This window comes from Calidris pugnax, unplaced genomic scaffold (genome assembly GCF_001431845.1).
Source record: "Calidris pugnax isolate Ruff unplaced genomic scaffold, ASM143184v1 scaffold38, whole genome shotgun sequence".
Taxonomy (NCBI): Eukaryota; Metazoa; Chordata; class Aves; order Charadriiformes; family Scolopacidae; genus Calidris; species Calidris pugnax.
Genome location: NW_015090995.1, coordinates 16797698 through 16820973, shown reverse-complemented (window position 1 = coordinate 16820973; position 23276 = coordinate 16797698). Strand labels below are relative to the sequence as shown.

Here is a 23276-nt window from a genome sequence, read left to right as displayed (position 1 = left end):
GCATGTGCATATGTGAGATACCGTGCTAGGACACTGGTGATTAGTGTGGGTTTTTTTCTGTTTTGTACCCTTTAATTTGTCAGTGTGCTGATTTTAAAGTAGACAACAAAGTGCATCATTCAACTTTAGAAAAAAGCTATTCTAAAATAGCATTTAGAATAAAATTCTAAAATGCTCAATGCTTGTATGCAAATAGTTCATTCACAGAGGTATTCTATCCCTTAAATATGTAGGAGATGTTGTATGCATCATGCATATTGATTTCTTTGAATAATGCTGGCTTACGTTCTGTGTAACAGTAAATTGTTGACCTGAATCCTAGCATTCAGATCTGGATAACTTCTTACAAAGATCTCAAAAACTGTGTGCACATAGAAGACATCCTGAATCAAGGTCACAGAACAGACCGTATTGGTGGCAGAGACAAGGACACTCTGATGAAAATCAAATTGATTAAACTGTAGCATGAGCCAGTACTATACAAAACTCTTGTATATCTGAAAAATAAACCAGGTATAGCTAGATGTCCTGAGTGTGTTTGATTTATCAGGTGTGAAAGGGAAGGGTATTTTTGTGTGAGTGAAAGCCCTGCACTCTCCTGCCTCCCTCCGTGCAGACTCAGCTGGATGTCAGTGAAGGTGCCCTACTTGCCGCATCTTCAGCTTTTTGTTGCTGTGTTTTGTCCAAAGAGACCCAAGTGAAAATGCAGCCTCTGATCAACACCTTTGTGGAGACAGGAAGAAATACTGCTTTACACAAAATGGGGAAACCCTCAACTCAGGAGGAAATCCCACTGGAACCTATTTCTGAGTGATTTAAATATTTAGTTTAATTGTCAGAGACCTGATTAATCATTCTCTATTGTTCCCTGCCTAACTTCTGTATCCCATACTGAGGAAAACTGCCCATGTTGCTTGGTGTTCAGGTGCTCTGTTGACCGTGTTTTTCTTATCTTCTCTCCCCAGACCAGTCAGATTCTCTGCAGTATAAAAAATGTTTTCTTCATCCTCTCTCCAGCTAGATTTCTGGCTATCATCATTCATATGAATGAAGGCAATCTTTCTTTTAGTTTTTGGACTGAAAGCCACTCTGTTCCAGTTCAGAGACAAGCAATCCCTTACCTTTATTTATCTTCCCTGGTGAAAAACCACTGACTTTTGAGGCAGGCACTCTGGCATAACCCGCTGCTTTTGCCGACGTTGCCCAGTCTGTGACCCTGCAGCCTGTCCCACCGGCACAGTTCAAAGGTCAAGGACACGTTAGGGTGCTGCTGCTAAATGTGGTCTTGTTTACAGTGTATCCTGCTAATTTCCTTTTAGCAGCTAGATGTCTCTCTTTCCTCCATTATTAAGAAATAATAGTAGGTGAGCTGCTTTTGCCTTTGGAAAGGACTTGTTGCCCTCCATCATTTGTCCATTTTAGAGACAAATTTAAGATCTGGATTTGGCTATAAATCTGTAGCTCAGTGAGCGTGTGGCTTGATTTTGCACCTAGCTTTTTCAGATCATTGATTGTTTCCCTCTATTAATCTGTTCTGGCCCGAGGCTGACCTGTGTTTCTGCTTTTCATGTTCCTCTGCTTTCCAAGCAGGATTGTAGATCGAGACACTTACTGCCTGTGGCGGCGTTCTTTTCTCTTAATCACAGCTGTTTTCCACCTCATGTAATAGTTTGCATTTTGCGATATGTTTTAAGTCAGAAATACTGTCCTGTTGCAAGTACCAAAATCTCTGGTGTAAGCGGTGGGTTGTACGTGTCTGGTTCTGGAGAGTGATTCCTTTCACATAAAGCACTGTCTGTGCTGCAGGGCTCTAACTGCTGCTGGGTTCAGGGAGGTTGAGTGAAGTATCTGAAGGGAGGGTGTCCTGGCTTGAGGATTTTTTGGCTGTAAAGTGGAAATTGGGGGGGGCGGGGGGGGGGATTATAGTAAATCTTTCTTTTTGCATACGCTTCCTCTTGCATTTCTTGTGTTACTTTTTATTTAGGTTGTCCCCAGATTCTTCCTGCAGGTGTGGAGTTACTGATGGGGTAAGAGGGGGAAGTGGGGGGGGGGGGGGGGGGGTATTATAGTAGATCTTTCTTTTTGCATACGCTTCCTCTTGCATTTCTTGTGTTACTTTTTATTTAGGTTGTCCCCAGATTCTTCCTGCAGGTGTGGAGTTACTGACAGAAACCAAAGGAAAGGTTCCTGTTTCATTCTGTTATATAGTGAAAACAATATGATTCTTCTCAGCTCTTTCTTTAAGCTGTTAACTCTAAAGCCAAAATACCTCCAGCTGCTCCATTCATAGCCCAGCCTGTCAGCAAAGACTTGTAATTAATAAAGTATTTGGCTGTTCCCCTAACCTGACAATGAGACAGCACAGATACAAAACTTCTTAAAAAAACCTTTATTTTTAGTTTAAATTTTTTATAATAAAAAACATTTTCTTCAAAGGGCATTCAGAGGTGGACCAAGGAAAATTGTTAATTGTTATTAAAAGAGTATGATTTTTCAGAGCACAGGAAAACTTAATACACTGTTGTTTACTATTCCATCTACGGTACTAGAAATAGCATTTTGTAAGTATCAAGGATCTTGGCATGTAAAACAGCTTTAAAAATATTTAATATAATTACCATCATACTTCTCAAGTTCTGAAGGTGTTATGAGGCAACAATAGCTGTGTAAGAATATGTCTCCAGTGTAAAATGATATTTGTCACACCAATAGAAAGTAATAGATAAATCAGTTTACTTGTTTCATTAGAGGTAGTGATGCTGGTATGCAGTGTGCTTAAATATTGTATTTCTAATAGGTTTTTGCTAATAAATTTTATCAAACTTTTAGGGTGGTATACCCTTTTGATTGTAACATGGCTGTATGTCTTTAATACCCAGGCTGTGTCTAAACCTACATCCTGAATCTCATTGATTTCATATTTGAAGTTGATATTGGGCAGTCTAAGCATATGAATTGCTTGTATCAGGATCAAGACATAACTGTTTAATGTACTTGTATTTTAATTCTAAATATAACTCAGCAGCTGATTAGTTGCTTATGCTCTTAATTGAGATGTGTACAATGAATGACATATTTAATATATAGTAAATATATAAATAATATGCATGTCATATAGTTAGATGATGTACTTATATCGTTGCATATTGTATGTTGCACAGGATATAGATTACATGTATTTATGAAATATGTGTCAATATAAATTATTAACATATTATTGGCATGAATATTTACATATGCCCATATACTATATATTGATCTCTATATAAGAATATATAATAAAATTGTGTTATGCATGCAGTGAAATACCAGTATAAGCATATGGTGCTATTTTGCATATTTGCAAATGAAATTCCATCCATGTAATTAAACAGCAAGCTTTTCTGAAAATTTCTGAGTATATTGTACTTTACTGGAGGAAAGAAGAAAAATAGATGCAGCACTTCTAATTGCTGAGTTATTAATTTGGCCCAGGAGCTGAGATCTGGAACTCAAGTTTTCATGGTTTTCAAAAGTTTGGAGAAACGTGGCCATATGGGCAGATAAGTGAAATATATTGTAGCCCTGTAAAGTAAACTATACTTGTCACACTTTAATGTTCACTTTTGTAAGAGGTTTTTAGCCCTTCATTTTTGTTCGTTAGCAAATAATATTTAAAAGTAGTTATTTGCCTGAATAACAATATTGTAAATGTGTTAACTCATTCAGAGAAAGAACTCGCTATGTATTTAGTAAGAAGGTATCAGAATTTATTAAGATCTTACTCGTGAAAATACAGACCTGTAAGTTTTAACAGTGTTTCAGCATCGGGCTGAAGCAGAAGCAGAGCAGGCTCACACCGACCTTGGTCCCTCCAGGTCCCTCCAGGTCCCTCCATGTCCGAGGAGGGACTCTCAAGCGAGTGCCCTTCGAGCAGCAGGGCCGTGAGATGGCTTGCTGGGGTCAGGAGTGGGAGGGGAGGCATTTCCAAGGACAGGAGTGAGTTCTCTGCCCTACATCTGGGCATCCAGAGGAACTTAATAGTCACACCCCAACAACTTACGTTTTTGAGAATATGTCCACTGTTTTTGAAAGTTGGACTCCTAGCATGCATGCTCTGTGCATGCTGGGCAGCAAACCTTTGTACCTTTGAAAATTTCATCCCAGTGTCTTCTGCCTGCTCTATTGCAACCTACAATAATAACCCATTAATCAAGTGTCACCCTTCCTAATTCAGAGGAGTTCTTTTTTTATTGCCTTCATTTATAATAATTTAGTTTATACTTTACAATGTTATTGATTTTATGAAATGGCTCATTACATTTACACAAAGCTAAATCATTCAATTAGATGCTTTAAATTAAGTCATATAAATTTCTTACTAGATTTATTGTTGGATTGAATTGGAAATCAAGCCCTAAGAAATTGTTTTTTGAAATAATTATTGGGAAGACATTCTTACTTATTTTATAGGCTAGAATATAAATTGCTCAGCAAGTTGTTTTAAACTATTGAAGGCTAGATCCCCTTTTGTGAAATTGCTGGGTGGTATAAGCAGTGCAAAGTTTGCTTGACTTCCTCTGTATGCACTTGAAAGGGGAAAATCACTATCAAAGGGCATTTTCTGTTGGTTCAAGTAAGTGGAAAAAAAAGTATTCTGGAAAATGGTCCATCAGTCAGCCCTTCTTGTAAAGACTTATGCATAGAAACTGAAAGGACAGGGAAGAAGGGTCTGTGTAAGACCTTAGCTTCCTGCCTTCTGTGCTGCCCTGGGAGGGAGGGGTGAAAGCTGGTCTGCTTAGCAAAACGGGAAGAAATCAGTCCTAAACCTTTATGAATGTCGATGCCATTCACAAATGAATTCAGTGTTTTAAAACTTGTAGGTTTTTTAGGGTTTTTGTTTCCTTGCTGGTGATGCTATTATGCAGGTTTTTTTAATATGTGTACTTAAGAAAATGAAACATTTTTTTCACTTTTTAAAAACTGAAACAAAGAGGAATACACATTAGAGGAACACAGCCCCATCAGAGGCAAGTCTGTTCTGAAATGGGTAGATGAGTTTGGAGCACTGGTCTTGTTATCACTGATCTTAAATAATGCAGCGCTTTTGAACAAAGTAATCTTCAGTTTAGAAGCAGAAAGAAAAACACATTTAGTTAAAATCTCAATAACTAAAACCATAATTATTTGTAATTCAAAAGTTACTTCTCTTTTATTCAGATTTACCAAACTTCTTTCCAAAGGGAATTCACTTTAAAATTGTAGTTGTCCTAAATCATCTAAGACCAAATCATGGCAATAGAATTTGAAGATTAGGTGACTCATTTTTAGTTAAGATACTACTTTTTCTCCATTAGCTTTTCCAAAACTTTTTTCTTATTCCAAATTCGTTAATTTTGCAATTTTCTTGGTGAGGAATTCCTTTTATTCTGTCTGATGAAAGCAAAAGGATGCAAGTCCTTTCCTTGCATTTGTTCCTAAAGCTGTTTCTTCATTCTTTCTGTCTTTGGGAGTGACTCCTTCAGATGATGTCTTTGTGTAAACATTTCTCTGGTGGACAAAAGGAATTGTGAAGCTACAGAGTTTAAGAATTAGTCTAGAAAAACAGCAGTTCTCCTGGTAATGACATAACGAGGGGAAATAGTGATGGGTAGTGGTGTTAGGATACTCAGTGGGGAACAGGGATGACTGCCCCACAGCAGTGGCAAAAGAGGGTTGCTCTGTTTGGGATTGAGTGCATTGACACCCCCTATTCACTTTCTACCATGTTTGCTCTACAAAGTACATGGGGTTTTTATATTCCTGTGTCATCCTGACTATTTCTTTCTCAGTTTTATGTCTTCTTTTTTCTGTGTTTTCTTTTGTTAGCTTTATCTTTTTTTTGCTGCTAGCTGCAGTGCAGTTTTAACAATTTGCCTTTTTATTCCCTTTGGAACAGTTTGTCTTGCTGATCTTCCCTCAGCTTCTCTTTGTCAAAGATGACAGGCTTTTTTTTTGAATAATTAAAAGCCTTGAATCTTTGGTTACCCTCTGCTGGACTGTCAGGATTTGTAGCTTTTAAAAAAAATAATAATTAGGTGCTCTAAACTCTTCAGAGTATTCCAAAGGTTTCCTCTGTCTGGTAATAAAAGTAGCTCTTTGTATTAGAAGGGAATCTATCTGTTGATCACAAGAAATTATATTTTGTTTCTAGCAGATATTTTAATCTGTTATACATACTAACTGCACCTTTTTTCACTTTACCTTGATTTTCACTTGTTTCCAGTGTTGTATATCATGGCTACTGAAGAATTGCCTCTTTTAATGGCATTGTCTTACATTATAAATTATCATTATTTATGTTTACTGTTCTTCTGTGTTTATTCAGCATTGTGGAGATGCTCTGGAAAAATTTTTTCTTTCGTTTTTCACCTTTCTTTTTGTGTCTCTTGCCTAATCCTTAGCAAACCTTTTTCCTTTGTGACCTTTGAATCAAGTGTTCAATCCCTAATCACATTTCTGAATTTAAAAGAAGACACCTTTTTTTTTTTTTTTCACGATGTTAAAGATTCTCCCCTTCAGTGCTTTTCTTCACAGTGTGATGTCCCATCACCAGTGCTTGACCCATTTCTGCTGCCTGTGGTGCAGTTCTCTTCAGCCTGTCAACTACAAACGCAAAAGACCTTAAACTTGAAACAAGTCTTGCATTGCTGTCCTCTTCTGTTGTCAAATCAGCTTCGGGACATATCGATGCCCTTGCTAGGACAGAGCCCCTTGGCTGGGGGATCAGCGAAAGTGCTGTGGAAGTTCTCTCCTGCTGCTCTGTTCTGGCTGAATGTGGCAACGCTGCTTAACCTGCCACCTCATGGTGCCACCTGTGGCATTGCCAAGGGCGCCTGGGTGGTTCTGAGGACTCGGCGTGGGTGAGTTGGCACTGCTTTGCCAAAATCTGAACTTCATGGGCAACATAAAAAGAGTAACATGGAGATGCACTGGGTGGGAAATGGCTTATGAACCACATCTGAGTTAAAGTTGTCAGCGTTCCAGTCAATGGAGAAAGGGAATTGGGTGAAGGGATTAAGCAGAGAAGGAAGGAGATCAAAACCACATGTTGATTTTTGTTCATTATTAGCTCACTTCATATGTACTGTCTGTTGCAAGCAAACATCTCAACCTAGACTAGAGGGAAAAGGATAAAGCTCTTTGGATTATTTTGCAGTTTTTCTCAGAAGGTTTTGATTGTTTCAGCCCCAAATTCTCAGATATGAATTAGAGCAGAAGTCTCCCACATCCCAGTAGCTAGCATCTTGCTGTATTGGTCCTTTTCATACTTTTTTGGAACGTTGTTCCGCGATACATAAACTAATTAAATATTTGTTGATTTAGAGCTTTTAATGTAGGTCTCCCAAGACCCATCTTGAGAGTCTTTACCAGCAAGACAGTTAGCATCTTTTCTCTCTGCATCCCCCACTGAATTTGTAATTATTTATTCAAAAAGTGGTGGTTGGAAATCAAGAAACATCTACTCAGAATAACTAAGGAATTGGTGGTGAGAGTAATCACCAAGGAAATGGCAATGGGCAGTCTAATTGAGTTGCCCACTGAGAGGGAGAATTCAGTCCCTTCATTTCCCAGGTGAGCTCAGAGTGGTCTGAGAAATGTGCAGTGGGTGAAATCCTCCTTTCCTCCTCTCTCCACATGCCCATTCCTCATCTATGCAATTGAAAAAGAGATTTTTGACACTATGTAGTACATAACATTTTTTTGTTGTTATTTCTCAGCAACAACAGAAATATTTATGGTGAACAGCTTGCTGAAAGGTGGAGAAGAATGAAAGACATTTATGTAGCAAATAAATCCCGTAGCAAATAAGTAGTTTTGGAACACTGCATTTCATTTGCCTATGGGGCATTAATGCCAATCCTAGAGAACAGAAAGAATTAAATTGAGTTAAATAAAACCAAAGTGTTTAGCCTTACAAACTCACCAGCAGTCATCAGTGCCAAGCATTAATTCCTTTCCTGCTGGCAGCAGGAAGGTGGGTGAGACAATACCGTCAGTTGCACAAATTAAGTCACTGTGGCAGAAACACAACACAAATAAATAGGAAAAACAATGCAAAGAAAAGCAGACTGTTGTTGCTGCATAAACCTTCTTCCAAGCTGGAGGCGCAGAAAAAGGAAACGTAATGACTTGGTGCATGTCATCTTGTAGCCTGACAAGCCCTTTCAGAAAAGAAAAAGTGTGCAAGGTGCCAGGAGAGGTCTTGCTTCACATTCTGATAGAGAAAAGGGGCTTGTGGGTAGCAGAAGAGTCCTGTTTTCAGGAGACTGAGGAATAGAACAAGTCAGCTGTGCTGAGCCCTGGAAAGGTAACAGAAACCCTAATCAGGATTAAGCCGAAAGAGAGGAAAGATATGGGATGAGAACACACAGGTTAACATTCTTACTCACTGTGACTGAATTGCCACAATATTACTGGCCCGACTTCCAAGACCCTTTTTCACAAAGAAAAAAATAATCCATATTTAGCATAAAGATCTCAAAGTTTCCTCTCATACAACAACATACAAGCAGCTTTTTCTCTTCTTCTATCAGATTATAAATTTATGGGCGGGAAATAAATTTTCAATTATTTTTTTATCTTCAGTCATCATATTTCTATACATTGAATTTTCTGTCAAATTTGGTTTTTTTCAACAGTTTTAGTACTTTCCAAACATGGTCCTGTTTCTTTGTTATTCCCAACTCAGTTGTTTTCAGAGGTCCATCACGGTGCTGCAAACAGAAGGTGGGGATAGAAATAATACCAAAGATTGAGGATTTGGTACATCCCACATAACTTCTCACAAGAGACTGAGAAGTTACTGTGGATCAGCTGTAGTTCTTGCTAATAATTTAGAAGTCCACACTTGTATGGTATTCATTGTTTTTTTGATTCCTAAATTAATTTAGCTATGCTGTTTTGAAAGTAATGCATAAAATCCAGTAGTCAAAGCAAGCTGGTTACTTGCTCACTAAAAATATACTTCAGGAGTCCAAATCAATGTTTTTCCTGTAACCAGCACTCCAGACTGATGGGAACACGGATGACTGGGATGTTGCCACATCCATTAGCTAGATGTAGTACCTGGAGAAAAGAACCTACTGAGAGAATCCTGATGTGCATATCATCATTGAAAAATACTGGGTTTAAGTTTTTTTAGTTAGTAGATGTCAAAAAAATTCGTATGTCACAGTAAACAAGTAACTGATGATACAGGCAACAAATGTCTTTGGATGTGTGTATGCTGCCTTAATAGCTAAGGTTGCACATGGGTATATGTGTGCTGTAATACTTGATCCTGTGTGCTTCTGGCTCTGCTCTGCACATGAGCTGTTTGCTTGGCTGGCTCTGTGCCGCATGTGCTTGGCAAAACTCAAACTTTTCAACACGTCTCGTCTCACACACACTTTTGTCTCCCATCCACAGCAAACTCTGGGCAACATGGGAGCAGCCACAAATCACATTTACTCTGTGAATCCCTACTGTGGTGCTACGTTAAGGCCAGGGTAGGTAGGTGTGAGATATGTGAACATAAAGTTTGTCAAATTGGGGAATGAGCCAGGCTGATGTCTGCATCCATACAGCTTCTGGGCCAGCAGTAATTTCACCCCAGGTTTTTTCCACTTAGTGCGTAAAAGTTTCCACAGCTGATGATCCAGTTGTCTCATTCCTAACTTGTGCTGAACTTGAACAAAGGGGGCTGTCAAAAATTTTGATTTCCAGTGTGAGCTCAAACTGTGAGCCAAAGTTAGAGTACAGATATCCCCTTTCATCTTGACTGAATTTATACTGTAACAATGCTTGCTGTGAGGTGCTGGAGGTGATCACACTTTTTTGAATATGATTAAGTATATCATCTTGTTTCTGCTTCACTGTCATCTCGGAAGACCCTATCTACTCAGCACACAGCCCCAAAGTCTAAGAGGTCAAAAGGTCTTCCTAGCTGAAAAAGGTCATTATTTTATAATGCCAGTTGGTAGCTGACATCCAAACTTTATATTTATAGCCGTGCTTTCTTCTGAAGTGTTCTTGTCCTACAGGTCTAGTTGAAGGCAATAAAAGCTCTGGCTTTGAGGATTCCATATATTAGCAAATTAAATTGTTCAGGTCATTAATTTTACTGTGAGGCAGGCAAACCATTTTTCTAGTAGTTCAGAAGATGATTTAATTCCTATACACTTAACAGTTGGAGAATGTTTTTCAGCCCATCAGTAAGAAAAGGATGTTGATACCACCCTTAATGTAGCAAGAATGTAAGCTCTAAAATAAGGGAAACGAGCGTGAGTATATGTTTTAATTTGGGATCTTATGTTCCAGGGATTCCGAAACAAATATGCTTGCAATTATGGAGTTTCATCTGTTAATGAACTTTGGAGAATACTGTAGGCTTAGGCTTGCAACTCAATGGTTTCACAGTTACTACATTTGCTTTTAAGTTCACCTTAGAGATAACCTTGAAAAAGAGAAAGGGCTGTTGCAGAGGCTGAGTGAGTGACTTGCACAAGCTGCGTAGGGGGCTTTGAGAAGCAGGAGAAGGAAAATGGGGAGGAGGGAGCCGGCAGTGGGAATGGATATCACACTTTAGGATTATGATACCTTTTGATATCATATATTCTAATCCTATACAGATTTCTGGGATACCACTATAGTATTTTAGTGTCATCAAGTTGAAATATTCTACACATAAGCTTTTTAAAATATTTTTTTCTATTTTTTTTTTTCCCAGAAGGGAACTATTTTAAGAATTTACTTCACTTTCCATCAGCTACGTGCTTATGGAACGTGTTCTTTAACCACTATTAGCTTGGGCAGGTGTTTGATTTTCCAGACCAAATCCTTTGACAGCAAATGTTATTCTAATGAATACTTTGTTTGAATTTTTAATTATTTTTTATAATTCACGATGTTTGTTTGACTCTCTTGTCATCAAAGATATTAATGGAGTTAATTTAACCATAATTTGCCTCATTTAAGGAAGAATCTTTTTTTAACTTGTCATACAGTAAGTAAATAAGCATTTCATTTGTAAGCTGCCTATTTTAATCTAGTTTATCTCATTTGAAGGAGAATTATTAGCTTCTGTTATGTATAACTGGATAGACCATGTTTAACAATACTCGTTGACGAGAAAAGTAGATAGATTCTCACTTGACCATGTGTATTTAAAGTTACTTGAAGTATGCACCTAAACAGTTGATATTTATTTATGAGAACTGAAACTTAGGTCTACGCAGAGTGCCTTTTATTAGGTACTATTATTCCGAGTTTATGTTGGTCATTAGTGATGCATGGATGAACCAATGACTTCATCAAATGAGTAGAGAAGGAAAGTCCTATATATCAAATATTTATGTATATGTATTCCTTCATATGTATTATAAGGGCATTTAGAATTCATAAATTAACAAATAATTTTGAGTGGTTAATTGTTCATATTGTACCAACATAGTGAAAATAAGGATATAAGATTCACTTCAAAACTTTTTCAATAATTTTTCATAAGCTGTCACAACAAATTTCAGGGAAAGCATCCAGATGTTTTAGTATATACTTATATACATATATAAATATATATATATATAAAAGTATATATATATACTTATACATGAAATATATGTTAACCTAGACGTGTTTATAAAATCAGTAATTATGATATGCTGGTAAGAAAGTTACCATCTTTCTGTTAATAGAAAATAATGACAAGTTTCAGCAGCAAGCAAATCTGTAATAACAATAATTCAATTAAGCTAGTTCTTAGCTTAATCTTTCCCTTAATAAATGCTTCTGGGTTAGTAATTGTCAATTAGAAAATTAATTAAAAAGCATTGTCTGATATTGAAATGGTCATGATAATACTGCAGGGGAAAAAAAAAGCATGGGAATATATTCTCAATGCTACATTTCACTTTTACATATTAAAAAAAAATATAATTGGTTTCTAAGAATCTACAAAAGGCTCTTGAATACAAGGTTAAAACTTGTACTAATAGACTGGAACAAAAACCGAGGCATTCCTTGCCAGTATGTGACAGCTCCATGAACAAATTTGTAAAGAATACAGATAGGACCACTGGGTTTTCCTTCCTCTCACATTAGTTTTGCAATAAGCTCTGCCAAGAATCTTGTTTGTTAAATATGAAATTGAAGTCCAGGCTTTTGATCAACATTTTTGTTGATAATTAGTAAATTTAAATCCTGCAGGAAGTGACTGGATTTTTCTATCGGGATGTTGTTTATTTTGGCAAATTACTGTCCCGGATCTCAAGTTACATCACTGGAGTATGGTGGTACATAAATCCCATGTGATAATAGCAAGGATTTACTTTCTAAATAGAGAAGAAAAAGAAAAGCAGTGTGAACAGATTTCTTAGAAACATTTCCTAACCATAGGGGAAAATCAACCTCTGAGCAAGCTGTCCCAGTGTTACCCAAGAGATGCGGGTACCCCACAGTGGGCTGTAGCAGCCAATTTTTACAGCTGGTTCATCTGCAAAATTCTTCAGCTTATATCACATTTATTGTAAATTTGAGATTCATTCAAACGAGTCTGAATGTGAACTCATTTTTGGAGTGGTCCCTGCTTTAATTTGTGGGCAGGGTGAAAGGGGGCATCCTTTGGTTCTGGAAAAGCAAAGGGAATGGATTAATGCTGGGATTTCCAAGACTACATGAATGTGTTGGAGGGTGAGGTATGTGAATGGTTGCTGAATTTTTGGGGTTTTCTGCTCCTTAAGAAAAAGCTGAAAACCAGAATTTGCGCAGCTAGTTTATTCTTATTTCTTTGAAGAAGAAGAGTGAGTGTGTGTGCCTGAAATCTGGACAATCAAGCAGCATTCCTGAGTTTTCAATCAGCGTGAAGCAATCCATAATTAGCCTTCTGCAGTTATTGCTGTGAACTTCCTCAAATCTTAGTTCAGTAATCATAAAAACTTGATGTTTAGCATTTGCTTGCCAGCCTTGTTTTAAATGTCTTCCTCTGCTATTTATTTACATTACTGTTAGGTATAAATGAGTATCACACGGCGTTCCATGTGAAAAAAAGTTTCAGTTAGTGTGGTCAGGTGTTAAGGTTACAGGGTTTAGAAGAACTGTCTGAAACAGTATTCCCAGGTAGCTGCAAGAACCGCAGTTCCCAGGAACCTGAAATAATCAGTGGCAGTCTGTCTTTCCCAAGGGCATTTTAGGAATATTTAGCATGTGAACATGTATGAAAACTACAGTGGGATGAAAAGAATTCTGAATTGTGCTCAGCGTTATTGAAACTGAAAGGCGGTGAAGAGGTGTAGAAATGAATGGGCTCCTAGAGGCTTTTTTATAGATTATGGGGGGAGGATGTGTTATAATAAAAGGTAACAAGAGCTTTCCTGCCTCCAATAGACTCTACCTTCAACTAACCTACAGCTATCAGGAGTCAGTAATCCATGTTGGATAAAGAGACTTTGAGGAGCAATTTTATTCTATTGGAATGCACCAGCTTGCACAATGGATTTGTTCGCTTTTTGCAGGCAGCCTTCCTGAGAGACAGTATTTCTGAAGCTCCGCAAAGCACTTTTTCTGTTTTCATTCTGCAGTTCTTTAATTGGATGAATGGGCTGCAGGGGCCTACAAGTTGGACTGAGTGAAATTTGCACTCTTTGAAAAACCAGCCAAACAAAACATGTCAAGCAGTTTCACATGGCACTAGGATAAAATGAACATAAAAGGGAAGCCTACTTAAAGAACAGTGCATTAATGTTGTAGTGGTGTTCACTTCAGGCTGGCACGTTTTACATGAGTCTTTTTCCCATATGGGAAAGTAATATGCTCCAAGTTGAATAAGTGGAGATCCTTTTCATAAGAGGTTGAAGGAATAGGCATTGGGGATGCAACAACAGTGGTGTACTGAACGTGGAATTGGGATATAGTGCCATAAGGCTAATTAACATCTTGTATTCCCATTGTGTTCCCTTAGGGGAAATCGTGGTTCTAAATGATAAGTACCTAGATTGAGACATTCTTAATCTAGGCAAGTGTGCAGCAAAACATTACTCACTGAATAACGAAACGAATACAAAATTGACTATGGATGGTATATTTCAAATAAAGTGCAATGTCCTTTTTCTCCTTTTCGTTGTGTTTAGTAACGCTGATTTATTCACTGAACAGAAGGTGGAAGATGTACTATTTCAGACTTGGAGTATAGGATTTTATTTTGGCACTATATAAAGAATGTTGACTCCTGATGGGTTTGTCCTTTGGAATGTTTTTCTTTTGGTGCAGTCTTAATGTTCAGCAATGACAGGAATAGTCAGAATCTTTTTGAAGAGTGGATAGAAATAAGTCCTTCAAGAAGCATCAGTTTACAAGTTTCTTCTTTGCATAGGTTAGATGCTCCAGGATATCCCTTACAGTGTGGATGCTGCTGTAGCAGACTCAGTGTTGCAGCTGGTATCTCCTGCTACTTCTGGGAGTTCCGCCTTTTCCAGTACTAAGTGGAAAAATACTTGCAGAGACACAGTATCTTTTCTTTTCCTCATCTCTTACGTCCCATTTGGCACCAAGAACTTTTCAGGAGAGCCGAGTTCAACCACTGACCTAGGATTAGGCTTTCTGTAACCCATTGTACCCATTATCCTTTTATTAAAGACCTTCTTGGAGAACTTCTACTAAATGTAAAGAAACAAGTCATAACTCTAGATGTATACGTGCATGTTAAAATGGAGTACCATCATCTGCAGACTTGACAATAGAAAAATATTTATAGCTGGATTTAGTGATGGAACTTGTTATGGACAGCACTATTTGCAACTTTTGCTGACCAGCAATGTCATCCTCATAACTGAATGTAGCTGTGCATCATCTGTGGTGGATTCTGTTCACTGACTGAATACATTTAAATATGTGGTGAGAGAGACCCCTCCCATGTGCACAGCAAATGCCTGAGAAGCCAGGAGCGCGGTGGGAAACCGTGCTTTCAGGAGGGCTGGCGAGTGAGCTGAGGCAGCTTTAGCAAGATGCTGAATGTTGCTGCAAAAAGGGGAGGAGAAGGTGCATTTTCTGGGGAGATGCAAGATCCGTTCTGGGAGAGGGGGAGATTGGAAGTGTAGCAAGCAGCTTCTGGGTGAATCTGGAAATAGGACCCAGAGAAAGGGCAGGGAATATGTAATTTTTTGAAGGGTAAAGTATTTGAAAGCTACGTAGGTAAAACTGTGGCATTTGCATGGGAAGGAGACTTAGTAGATGAATCAGCACAGTTTCTGAGCTGAGGAGTTGATAATGCATCGCTATTTGGATTGTTCACGGGCTTTATGGCTTTGTAGCAAATCTTTGCCTTGAACAACTTTTTGTCCTCTACTTGAATTAGGCAGAATTGATGTACCTCTAGCAGAGCTGAATTTTGTGACATATCTAGAAATAGCAACAATTGTAGGTCTGAGTCCAGTGATTCTGAGCTGTGGTTCAAACTTCAAGTGTAGCGTAGATCACAGTTTAAAATATCTGACAGTTTTTGATTTGTCTTCTGTCACTGAAGGAGGGAGCAAGTTAAATGGTCTGTAGTAAAAAGCAATTGAACAAATCACTTTAAAAAAAGAACAAAGAAATGTATTTCTTTTTCTGCTTTGTTACAAACAGTGGCTTTTGGGTGTTATCAAAAATTCCTATTTTGTAAGAAAAATGTAGCAATATCTATTTAAAAAGCTGTTCATATTTATGTTTCCATATATATCTGCACCTGTATATGTTTCTGTCTTACGTGCGAACACATGCATACATTCTAGGCATAAGTAACCTTAGCTCATCACTTCTACAGAGTATGCAAAATATTTTCAACGTTTCCTTTATTTTCCTACTCCTTTGGAAGACTGAAAACAGTTGCCATTTTTTGAATTAATGGATAAATACACATAAGAACATAAATTATTGCATCTCTCATTTTTGTTCTGTATAGCAGTTCTTATCATATGTGGAAAACAACATGTTCAGGGTTTGTAACAGTATTATCCTTTGCATTTCAGAGCACATACGTGTCGCAACCACAGAAAGGTGTATGGTTTGGAGATCATTTATCAGTGCTTGTCAGCAAAGCATAAATGGCAGAGACAAATTAAAACTCGTGTGTTTTATTGAGTGCTGGGGATTTTTAGATTATGTTTGACAGAAGGCTGAATACTTGCTTCTTGGGTGTCTGCTTGCTATTAGCTTTTTTTCTGAAACAGTAGTGAGGAGGTTTTTTATTGGTTTGTTAGGGTATAGGTTTTGGTGATTGCTACAACTGCCCCTTCTTTTCCCCTTCTTTTTCTATGCAGGATGTAATACTTGTTCTCTGAATCATGCTGGGACATGTTTTGGGAATTCATGGGATTATCACCAGGGCTACTGCTATCAGGCAGAACACATGCACATTTTATTATCTCATCCAACAGGTTTTCATTTTCTATGCACATTGAGTCAGCATAGAGGGGGAAACATGCTGCCATTACTACTGGCAGAATTCGATAAATATTATAACGGTCTTTTCAGTGCTGCAGAATCTCATTCTGTCATGATAATTTAAAATCTAAAAATTTCTTATCATCCTTATTTCCTGTCTTTTCCTTTCTCTCATCTGCCCTTTGAAAATGGACAGTATCCTAACCCTTAGCAGCCTAAAAGATGGTGTGTATTACTAGGCTATGAATTGATTCGATTAAGTCAAATTAATTTGTGGAGCCTCTGATATGTAAACGCACAGCTGCAACCAGCGTCCCCTTTTGGGAGCTCTGATCTCTGACAGTCAGTTTGGAAGATAAGACAGGCATATTAAGTGAAAACACCTGTTAAACTAGTTACATTAGTTTTCTAATACCATGAAGAACATCAGTCTTATAATTTAATAATCTGCTTGGATTGAATTTTAATTTGTTGCATATATACAGACTGCATAGGGTGTGAATCTCTATCTTGAGTTGAGTAGCACACTAAAATCTGGTGGGGTTTGTGAGAAAAATACAAGAGATGAGACGAGACAAGGTTAGCTCATCACAGAGATCGCATCCACATGAAGTTGACTGTAGAACAGTCTGTGTGGGTGTCTGCTTCTCCCCTGGACACAAGTGTGACCCCAAACTGCTGCTATGTACCAGCAGGCATCAGCAACTCACATCTGTTTCTCTTCATTTGGCTTTTCCCTGTTCTCCCCTTCCCCAGCAGGAAAAAAATAGAATAAAATCAAGCTTTTCTGGCAGCATTTTGTTGGTATGAGTGCAGGTATCCTAAGCACAGCTGACTGCTCAACAGATCCGCTTCCTCCTCCCTCCTGAGCAGGTTCCTCTCCTGCACAGCCTGAGGCATTGCGCTGGGAATTGGGAACCGCATCATCCAGTGAGTTGTGCTCTGGCAGAATTACCTACAAAAAGGGTGATTTCCCCTCATGCCATCTGCCTCTGACAGTGCCTTTGGAAGTTTGTTGTGTAGATGTGGTTTAGTATTTTAAACAGACATTGCCTTCTAATGTGTTTATTGGAGATGATGGAACTCAGTGTAAGGATAAAGTTTGCATCTGTGATTATTAACATCTCTGCACATCTGAAATGAAAGGCTTAAAACTCTTGGTGTGACATCCAGTGCAACCTGTCTGATTCACTTAGTGGTTCTGTTTGCCTTTTCCTATTATGATTTCCTTTCTTTATAGGTGACTTCTGGGTATTGGAGGAAGAGTTTATATTTTTGTGAGTTTCCTTTGGTGCTTGTTTCCTCTGAATGGATTTTCATAACCACTTATACTGTTTCTTTTCTATCTATTTGGAGCATATGATCCTCTTTTGCATGGATTTTTCCTCTGTCTTCCCACTTAGACCCCTGTCACCCACCTCTCAGTCCGTCATGTGCCATTTTCAGTTCTGCTGCCTTTTTTCTAAGTTAATCCACCATTCACACTTCTCTTTTTACGTATCTTCACATTGAAACGTGCACAAAGAGTCTGGAAATTCTGCATTTTCTAGTTCTGACAGGACGGAAGTGAGGTTTGGAGTTTGTATCTCTCCTTGACAAAATTTGAGGAAGGTGTTCTGAAAACTTTAATCACGTTAGCGACAATAATTCCATCTCTGTCTATTTTCAAGGGAAAAAAGACCATTTAACTAGTCAGATCATATTTTCATAATCAGAGACCAGCCCATCTATAACAAAGTTAATTTAAGATACTTTGCAATTTAGGGCAAAACCCAAAAGCAATCATTTTATTGTAAGTGGAAATTAAGCATTCAGGTAGAAGTTAACTCTGGCAGTAGGAATGAGGAATAGGTAGGGAAGAGGAACTCTACTTGTAATTCAGGGACATTATGGCTCAAGGTGAGAAACCTATTTTTCTAATCAGAATATTTTAAAAAGTAAATAGCATATACTTTCTTCTGCAGCATCTATCTCTGATGGCTTAATCAATGAGAGCATTATGAGAGCAAGCCTTTATTATCCCCCATCATTCCTTTCTTTGAGTTTGTAGTAACAAGATCCAAATTCTGACTCTTATGTTCAGGCACTCTAGTTGACGCTTCCCAAGCATACACATGTTCATTCCGTGCATTTCTACAAGGTAGCCATTGAAATGCAGATCTAATTTTTAGCTTACTTTCCCCTGTGCTGGAAGTATTTGTCTTGAATGTACCGAAAGAATTGCTGTGGTGTGGGCAGTCTGAAGTACAAATCGTTCCTCTTCAGCTGGTTGGACTAGGTTAAAACTCTGCCCAGCGTACAGCTAGGAGTGAGCAGAGGATCCATTGCCCTCCATAACCCTCTGCGTAGCGAAGAACCTACATTTTTCCTTTCCAGCTGTGCCCTTCTCTATTTATGTTTTTTCTTTTATGAGCCTCATCATAGGTCTTTAAATATGGGATGTTGTTTGCTAAGAAACCACTCCATTATTCCAGGAACATATGTTCATGACAAGTACAAGTCATGAACATTTGAATAGTCTCCATCTGGCATGAATTAACATAGTATCATAATAAATGAGAAGTGGTAATACTAAGAAGCTTGTCTGGGAATTCTAGATTTAACCAATATTTATAGTAATATATATGGAATTTGGTTTTGGTTTTGCTTTGAAGAGCATAGATAAAGGTATGATTTACCATACCAGAACTGACTGCAAGCCACGGGATGCTTTCAGTAGCATAATTCTTGAAATAACCTGATTATAAAGTAAAGTCTCTGTGAAATCTCTAGGTGCTTTTTAGCTCTTAAAAGTACTTTTAAGGAAAATAATAAATGAAAAAATTGAATATATTACTGTATGCTCCAGTGAAGACAGCAATGCCTGAGTGCCAACTCAGCATTCTTTGTTAACATATGTACTTTAAACCCTTCAATGCCTCTTGAGTATATAACATATATCTAGCATCCATATGGCCATATGGAGACACTGCACTCATTTAAATAACAAGTGCACAGTAAAATTATCTTGGCCCCAGAGTGCATGTTGTTTATAAAAGGGAGTTACTCTTACTTCCTCAATTAAACAAAAAACATTTTTTTTTTCTAAGGAATCATAAGGATAAACTACTAACTCCTAGAAATTTTGAGACAAGATGAGCTCTTACCATAATGTAACAGACACTGGTCTTCACTCACTATGTTTTCTGTGGAACAGCCAAATATATTGTAGAAAGTTGATGTTCCCGCTGCAACTTTGCCTGTTTTGAGTATATCTAAAGTTTTACTGTGCATTTCTGTAGTCTTCCTGTGTTCTGTTTTCAGGGGGTTTTTTTATAATCATGCAATATTTTTGGATGCATGAAAAAGATATACAACATAGCAACATTATGGAAGCAGTACGTTTTGTTGTGGTCTTTGCTAATATTGATTTATTTAAGAACATAGCCCTGCCTCACTTGGGTTAGACATATTTTTTTTTTTCTAGCAAGCTTTTCTTTTCTGGTTATATTCTATTTCAAGTGGAATTTCCTCTGCTACTCAGACTGCACACATCTTCGTGCCATGCCATGCGTACAGCTGCCTCACTGTCTGAAGTGCAATAATTTACAGTAAAAAAAATTATTCTTGCTTTTCCATAAATCTAAAAGGAAGTGAAAAGGCAAAATTATAAGGTAAAAATCTTACGATGTTCAATGTAAAAATGTTCAGAAAAGAATGTTAAGATCAGCTGTGGTCTATGGAGCATTTAAAAATGATAAAATTGTTAGGTGGGACTTCTGAAAGTGCCAGAAAGACAGAACGCGGAGTTTCATGTGGTGACAGGAGTAAAGTTTCCCCAAAGCAGCAATGAGCAAACAAAAAGTAATCTTTAGTTGCAAAGGAGCAAAACCAGTGTAAGTGGGTTGGGGAAAATTGTTTTCCTCTTGTTTAATTTTTCTTACTCAATTCTGCGTTGCAACGCTTGAATAATACCTCTGCCCAAATGTAACGTACCTTGTTGCAGATGGCCCTGCAGTGAGGTGTTAGTTGCCCTGTAGCGATAGAGCGATGTTTTCAGTTGCTGAATTTGAGTGTCTGGAAGCAGGAGCAAGTTACACCTCTCAAGTTACACCTTTCAAATGTGTAGTCATTCTATGTAGTATGGTATTGTCCAGCTGGTAAAAAAATTGTAAAATACGTATGCTGATCTCAAAAATAGAATTTGGAAATTTCATGTAAATACATGCAAATGGTTTATATAGTTCAGTAGGTGATTCAAGCTTTTTAAAAATTTATTTATTGATCTTCTTCGTTCTCTCTAGTTTTGGTTAAGAGGGCAGAAGATAATGTTTCAAACATTCAATGTTTCAAAGTCCATGGTGTAGCACTTTTGAGGAGATGCTCCTTGATTAGGAGACATCCCTTTGGATTCCTTTGTACTTGTCTAAGTTGTTCCATGATGACGTGCATTCTTAAGAAAATCAGAAAATGTGCTGGCACGAGGCGTTGAAGAAATTGAAATACACGGAGCCATGAATTTTCTAAGAATTTTCAAGAGCAACTTCTGTGTTCTGGCTGAAGCTCCTGTGAAAGCCAATGGAAGAGAAGCAGGTTTTTTTCCCTTCCTCTAGACACGTGAGTATGACGCTATGTTAGAGTCAGTAGTAAGAAAGGGGCAGAGTCTGGCAAATTGCATAATTCAAGTCCTGTTTTTAATAAAGGTCCTCGTATTTGGCAGCATGGAAGAAGCAGATGGGTAGTGAGATCTCAGTCTCGGCTGGCTGCCACCCACAAGTAACATACAGCCTCCTTGTTTAGTGTGTCTGGGCGTAATTTTCACTGACATACAAAGAAGTATTTTTAGGAGTGATGTCAGTTCATTGGCTGAACAGCATTGTTTGGCTTGCTGAAATGATTCCCAAAAGCTCTCACTGCTTTTGAGAATGGCACTTTCCTCTTTGCAGAATGTCATTATTCTGCATGGTAATGACTGTTTTGAAGGGCAGGTCAGGTAGTCAAATAAATGTGTGGTTGGTGCTTTCTGATTGTTTCTAAAATAGGCAGGCCAATTTCTGCTGAAGGAGAGTGAGTCTGAAGTGTGCCAAAAATCATTCTGATTTGCTAGAGAAATTCCAATAGCTGTAAGCACAGCCAGGGGAGCCGGGCTAATGTGCTCAGCAAAAACGATCATGTAACATTCACAATGTGGTCATCTTATCTTTGTGCTTCTGTACAGCCCATACAACAGAGACAGACAAGGGAGAAGAAGCAAAACTGGCTCTGGGTTGTGACCCAAAAACGTAAGCGTAGAAATTGCAAATAATTGTGTTTGTGATGTGGATGCTGCTTGTGTAGGCATGTGTGCAGTGTTTAGTGACACCAGCCAGGAAAAATAACTCATTTCGGTTATTTTTCATTTAAAGCAATAAGAAATGTCAGAGATTTTAAATAAGGATGATTCCTATTTTTGACACTGTGGACTGAGAAGGCTGCGTTACACAAAACCCTACCCAAATACCTGCAAGTCTCTTTAAAACATTTCTGAACAATTGAGAAACAGGTTTCTCTGGATTTCAAGGGAATTACTTTCCTAAGTCGCTAAAGCAATCTGCAAAATTCCATCTGTAATTACTAAGCACAGTCAAAGAGCGAGGAATAATAAGAGGAAAATATGCTGAAAGTTGTTGCTCTCTGACAGTGTATAATGAGCATGTCAGGTAATACAGCTATTCTGTATGGCAAAGTACAATCTTTCATCCTGTGTCAAAAAGCTTCTCTAAGTGCTTTTCATATTAAAAGTGTCAGATATATATCAAGTTTTTTCTCAATTTTATGAGGCAGAAAGTGAAGAATGAGTTAGTGATTTGCTAAGATCACTAAGAAATCAAAACCAGAATGAGGACCTCAGTTCTTCTTTCAGTCCCTTCCTTTACTCTCACGACATTTTTAGGAGATTTTCTTTTTAAACAGTTTTAGAAATGGGGGAATGATACATTTAAAGACACTGGGTCTTACATCCAAGCCAGTGGGGTTAATTCATTTCAGCATGTGCCTGTCATTTTGTGCCACTGAATGCTAAGCCCTCATTTTATAATTCATCTAAATGGATTTGTTCCCAGCTTCCCAGTAAATCTATTTTATAAAAACTTCTGAGCTCTCAGCAGTATTCTCGACAAGAATCAGGATCAAACCAAGATATTCTGGGTTATACAGTGAGAACTGAAAAGGAAAAAAAAGCCAGTGGTTGAGTTGACTCAGAGCAGTGCCAGCCATGAGCTTGCTCTCCTTTTTTTTATTGTTTTGTTTCTGAGTCTTTTTTGAGTGTTGTTTTGAGCATGGTGGTGGTGTGTTGTTGTGGCTAAAGATGGGAGTTCTTTTGTCTTTCATCAGACCAGCAGTATTGTTGAGGCAGTGCATTTCAGTGCAAATGAGGTTGTCTTTGACACAGAGCTGGCAACTCTGAAATCAAACTGGGAACCACAATTCAGAACTTTGCTAATAAAAGTTTGACTTTCTGCAGAGTTTGGTGGGATGGCCTGCTCGTTTCTTACCTTCGTACCACCCTTTAATTTTCAATGCATGTTCACAGATAGCTGTTTCTCTTCATCCCATGGAGGCTAGCAATTTTAACCAGTCATATTAATCAGTTCAACTGTTAAAAGATAAAAGCAGATTGTACTTTACAGCAATAAGGGATATGATCAAGGGAATTGATACTGACCTTGTTCCTCTTGACAGTTGTTCCCAACCTGTATTTAAATGAAGTTCGCTTCTTTTGTTTCATTTCCCTAGAAGTGCTTGTGTGCCTGAAATAATGAATTGTTCAAATAGCAATTTTAACCTAGGTCTTGAAGCGTGAAGTTTCATGACACCTTGGAGTTCATCTAACAGCTTGCAGCTTC

At 38.0% G+C, this 23276-nt stretch overlaps 1 long non-coding RNA gene across 1 annotated transcript in view; it reads left to right on the top strand.

Moving 5' to 3' along the window:
* LOC106895759 overlaps positions 1-23276 on the top strand; it is a 131922-nt gene that overhangs the window by 8932 nt on the left and 99714 nt on the right. The gene's annotated exons all lie outside the window — the stretch shown is intronic.